The sequence below is a fragment of the Phyllobates terribilis genome, unplaced genomic scaffold, assembly GCF_046119375.1.
Source record: "Phyllobates terribilis strain yellow unplaced genomic scaffold, ASM4611937v1 Scaffold_1__5_contigs__length_1240528914, whole genome shotgun sequence".
Classification (NCBI taxonomy): Eukaryota; Metazoa; Chordata; class Amphibia; order Anura; family Dendrobatidae; genus Phyllobates; species Phyllobates terribilis.
Window position 1 is genome coordinate 175,360,499 of NW_027362761.1, and position 6,000 is coordinate 175,366,498.

The 6,000-nt window shown below is 39.6% G+C and overlaps 1 non-coding gene across 1 annotated transcript; it reads left to right on the forward strand.

Moving 5' to 3' along the window:
* Nucleotides 1-4,819: 4,819 nt before the first annotated feature.
* TRNAQ-UUG (transfer RNA glutamine (anticodon UUG)) lies at nt 4,820-4,891 on the forward strand. Its single transcript has one exon. It is a non-coding gene; the product is annotated as a tRNA-Gln (tRNA).
* Nucleotides 4,892-6,000: the final 1,109 nt, after the last annotated feature.

Sequence of the window (6,000 nt, forward strand, 5' to 3'; positions counted from 1 at the left end):
CCTCCACCATGCTTGACAGATGGCGTCAGGCACTCTTCCAGGATCTTTTCAGTTGTTCTGCGTCTCACAAATGTTCTTCTGTGTGATCCAAACACCTAAAACTTTGATTTGTCTGTCCATAAAACTTTTTTCCAATCCTCCTCTGTCCAATGTCTGTGTTCTTTTGCCCATATTAATCTTTTCCTTTTATTAGCCAGTCTCAGATATGGCTTTTTCTTTGCCACTTTGCCCTGAAGACCAGCATCCCGGAGTCTCCTCTTCACTGTAGACGTTGACACTGGCATTTTGCGTGTACTATTTAATGAAGCTGCCAGTTGAGGATCTGTGAGGCGTCTATTTCTCAAACTAGAGACTCTAATGTACTTGTCTTGTTGCTCAGTTGTGCAGCGGGGCCTCCCACTTCTCTTTCTACTCTGGTTAGAGCCTGTTTGTGCTCTCCTCTGAAGGGAGTAGTACACACCGTTGTAGGAAATCTTCAGTTTCTTGGCAATTTCTCTCATGGAAAAGCCTTCATTTCTACGAACAAGAATAGACTGTCGAGTTTCACATGAAAATTCTCTTTTTCTGGCCATTTTGAGAGTTTCATAGAACAAACAAATGTAATGCTCCAGATTCTCAACTAGGTCAAAGGAAGGTCAATTTTATAGCTTCTCAAATCAGCCAAACAGTTTTCAGCTGGGCTAACATACTTGTGCAAGGGTTTTCTAAACATCCATTAGCCTTCTTACATAGTTAGCAAACACAATGTACCATTAAAACACTGGAGTGGTGGTTGCTGGAAATGGGTCTCTATACACCTATGTAGATATTGCAATAAAAACAAGACGTTTGCAGCTAGAATAGTGATTCACCACATTAACAATGTATAGAGTGGATTTCTGATTCATTTAATGTTAGCTTCATTGAAAAAAAATGTGCTTTTCTTTCAAAAATAATGAAATTTCTAAATGACCCCAAAAGTTTGAACGGTAGTGTATATATATGTATATATATTTAGATATATATTTATATGTACAGTACAGACCAAAAGTTTGGACACACCTTCTCATTTAAAGATTTTTCTGTATTTTCATGACTTTGAAAATTTTACATTCACACTGAAGGCATCAAAACTATGAATTAACACATGTGGAATTATATACTTAAGAAAAAAGTGTGAAACAACTGAAAATATGTCTTATATTCTAGGTTCTTCAAAGTAGCCACCTTTTGCTTTGATGACTGCTATGCGCACTCTTGGCATTCTCTTGATGAGCTTCAAGAGGTAGTCACCGGAAATGGTTTTCACTTCACAGGTATGCCCTGTCAGGTTTAATAAGTGGGATTTCTTGCCTTATAAATGGGATTGGGACCATCAGTTGTGTTGTGCAGAAGTCTTGTGGATACACAGCTGATAGTCCTACTGAATAGACTGTTAGAATTTGTTTTATGGCAAGAAAAAAGCAGCTAAGTAAAGAAAAATGAGTGGCCATCATTACTTTAAGAAGTGAAGGTCAGTCAGTGCAAAAAATTGGGAAAACTTTGAAAGTGTCCCCAAGTGCAGTTGCAAAAACCATCAAGCACTACAAAGAAACTGGCTCACATGAGGACCGCCCCAGGAAAGGAAGACCAAGAGTCACCTCTGCTTCTGAGGTTAAGTTTATCCGAGTCACCAGCCTCAGAAATCGCAGGTTAACAGCAGCTCAGATTAGAGACCAGGTCAATGCCACACAGAGTTCTAGCAGCAGACACATCTCTACAACAACTGTTAAGAGGAGACTTTGTGCAGCAGGCCTTCATGGTAAAATAGCTGCTAGGAAACCACTGCTAAGGACAGGCAACAAGCAGAAGAGACTTGTTTGGGCTAAAGAACACAAGGAATGGACAATAGACCAGTGGAAATCTGCGCTTTGGTCTGATGAGTCCAAATTTGAGATCTTTGGTTCCAACCAACGTGTCTTTGTGCGACGCAGAAATGCTGAACGGATGGACTCTACATGCCTGGTTTCCACCGTGAAGCATGGAGGAGGAGATGTGATGGTGTGGGGGTGCTTTGCTGGTGACACTGTTGTGGATTTATTCAAAATTGAAGGCATACTGAACCAGCATGGCTACCACAGCATCTTGCAGCGGCATGCTATTCCATCCGGTTTGCGTTTAGTTGGACCATCATTTATTTTTCAACAGGACAATGACCCCAAACACACCTCCAGGCTGTGTAAGGGCTATTTGACCAAGAAGGAGAATGATGGGGTGCTACGCCAGATGACCTGGCCTCCACAGTCACCAGACCTGAACCCAATCGAGATGGTTTGGGGTGAGCTGGACCGCAGAGTGAAGGCAAAAGGGCCAACAAGTGCTAAGCATCTCTGGGAACTCCTTCAAGATTGTTGGAAGACCATTTCCGGTGACTACCTCTTGAAGCTCATCAAGAGAATGCCAAGAGTGTGCAAAGCAGTCATCAAAGCAAAAGGTGGCTACTTTGAAGAACCTAGAATATAAGACATATTTTCAGTTGTTTCACACTTTTTTGTTAAGTATATAATTCCACATGTGTTAATTCATAGTTTTGATGCCTTCAGTGTGAATGTACAATTTTCATAGTCATGAAAATACAGAAAAATCTTTAAATGAGAAGGTATGTCCAAACTTTTGGTCTGTACTGTATATATATATAAATACAATATTTTACCTCTCCTTGTTTCCTCGCTGCTCTGGTCTGTGCTCTGGTCTACTCAGCAACTCCATTGCCAATTGCCCAGCACAGGTTCGATGAGGTGACGTCATTACGCCTGCGGTGAGGCTGCCGCTCTCTCCTTTATCACATTGCATTCAACTGACTCACAGGCCCCATAGCGGCCACATAGTATGCTGTTATTAGAGTGGCGAACACAATGAGTAGCACGACACTGGAAACACATGCGTGTTACTGCTGTAGCATACAGACATTAAAAAAATTAAAAATCAACATATTTGGTACTGTTGTGTCCATAAAAGCACTATGTATCAAAATTTCTAAGTATTTTACCATACTTCTTACCATAACTCCGTCATTTCCAGCAACCTACTGATCACAGCACGAGCAAGGGACAATGATGAGGGCAGCGTTCAGCGCTTGGGAACAGTGCTAACTGTACCGCTGATTCCCAGGCGCCGGTACGTGAGATCCTGATGTGGCACACGTATGCCACACGTGTACCACACAGAAGCACATGGACACAGATATCTTCGGTACTGTTTTTTTCGGAAATATTCAGACGTGTGAAACCGGCCTTAAAGGCAGATGAAGGCTGGAGGATCCTGAGTCCGCATCAAAGAAGCGAATCCAAGATGTAACAGTACGAAATTTGCCAGGAATGGGTTATTAATCAAAGATGGCTGGTGCAATTACTTTGCAGTGCTGGGATTACAGGTTACTACAAGCAACATTTCTATGTTCTCCATGTGTTTGTTAAAGTTTACTCTTAATAAGACCTAATTCAGACATACTGTAAATGCTCTATCAGCATTTTTCATGGTTAGAATACATAACCCATTATAATCTATGGAGCCGTTCACATGTCCGTGTTTTTTCGTGGTCTGTGTGACTACAATAAATCAAGAAGACATGTTTGTTTTTCATCTGTGCCATGGATCAAAATTACCCATGTCAATGGGTCCTTGAAAATCTCTGGCAGCACACACTGTCATCTGGGTGCAATCCGGAAGCTGTCCGTGATTAATTGTAATGGATAGGAGAAACTTTGCAATTGTTTTTTCATTCATTTCACGAAAATCACTGATGGAAAAAACTTACTAAACAATTATGAAAATGGACGCTAGCCATGTGCTGTCGTATGGACATGTCAAGTATGGGCGTCTTCAGAAGACCCCAAGCTGACCGTGTCATGGGGGCGCCAATGGGTGGTTAATACAGTCCGTGATTAATAGTAAACGATAGGAGATGCTTTGCAATTTTTTTTCATTCACTTCATGAAAATCACTGATGGAAAAAACTTACTAATGATGAAAATCTGATCCGAAACATTGATGAAAATTGGACCTTTTTTACATACATATGAATAACAAATGAAAGACTTGCATCAGTTTTTCATTGTTCCATTGCTAAGAGTGAATGGAGAAAGAAAGTTTAGAGACAGTTTACATCCTGCAGTTTTCATAAAACGGATAACACATGTGAGAAACATGACTGTTTTTGATGGATGTTAAAATGGAAACAGATGAGTGATTGTAGCCTACTCCAGATTTCTAGATACTCTCATTCTGATTCTGAGTTGGCTTTTATCCTAAGTCTTATTGCACGACTCGTTAAAGGGTTGATTGTGGCTTGTAGGATCGCTGCTTCCAACAGGTGGCGCTATAGAGTTCAAGTCCTCTTTTTCTCTGAAGAGGCAATTTGCATAGGTGCTCTCACAAATTGTTGGGACCACATTGAAAATGTATTGAGTTACAGAAATACTTTAACAGGAACGAGAGTTTCTGCTGCTTCAGAGATTTTAAACTTGTTTTTTATATATTAAATTAATTTATTATTGTTTATTTGTAATTTACATTAGTTTTTTAATATTTTCGGCACTTGTTATTAATATTATGTTAGTTGTCAGTACTATATTTACACTTAGTGAACAGCTAATTGATTATATGGATATTTGGGATGACTTTGATAAAAAAAAGTATGTAAGGAAGATTTGACATCACAGGTGACTTGAAATAGCATGCTCAGATCTATAATAATTTGCGGCTTCTGCTGCCGCACCCAACACCAGACCTGTTGTACAAATATATAATTAGAGAAGATTAGTCAATGTTGTAAATAGTATTTTATAGGGTTAATGTATTGGGTTCCATGGTGTAATGGTTAGCACTCTGGACCTTGAATCCAGCGATCCGAGTTCAAATCTCGGTGGGACCTTTCTTGCTGGCAGATACTGTTCTAAGGAACAATTTTGTCATTAATTATAACTTTATGGTAAAATTTATTCTGCTTCACTTTGTCCCTGCTAAATAGTTCATTTCAGGTCAATGGACTAACACCTTCACCAAAAAACATCCCAGCACAACAAATGCTGGTGAAGTGTTATAATGCACACTTTGCAGAATAGCAGATGACATTGTCAGCTTTCTGCACAAGCATCTTCTGTTTTCTAACTGGCTAAACAGATCAACCCGCAATAGGACATGAATTAACATTCTGGGAATGGGTCCCCATGTGTGGATCGGAGCTTCCTCCTGTTAGTGTATTGGTATTCTGACCTGGTGTTGGTAAGGCTGTTCCTTTTAGGCTGGCATCACACGAGCGTATAAAAAAAAATCGAAAAGTGGGACTATTTTTCTCATTTGTCATCCATGTGCTGTCTGTGTCCAATCTGTTTTTTTACTCAGCAGTTATTAATCATTTATAAGACCATATACAGTTTCCTATGTTACAGAATTGTAATATATCCATAAAAATTAGATGTCATACTGATGGTCCGTATGGCATCCAAATTTTTTCCCCGCACCCATCCAATTGGAATTAAATCGCAGCATCATCATCATGTACAGGTGCATTTCACTAAATTAGAATATCATCAAAAAGTTAATTTATTTCAGTTCTTCAATACAAAAAGTTAAACTCCTATATTATATAGAGTCATTACAAACAGTGATCTATTTCAAGTGTTTATTTCTGTTAATGTTGATGATTATGGCCTACAGCCAATGAAAACACAAAAGTCATTATCTCAGTAAATTAGAATACTTTATAACAACAGCTTGAAAAATGTTTTTAAAATCTGAAATGTTGGCCTACTGAAGTGTATGTTCAGTAAATGCACTCAATACTTGGTCGGGGCTCCTTTTGCATCAATTACTGCATCAATGCGGCGTGGCATGGAGGCGATCAGCCTGTGGCACTGCTGAGGTGTTATGGAAGCCCAGGTTGCTTTGATAGCAGCCTTCAGCTCATCTGTATTGTTGGGTCTGGTGTCTCTCATCTTCCTCTGGACAATACCCCACAGATTCTCTATGGGGTTAAGGTCA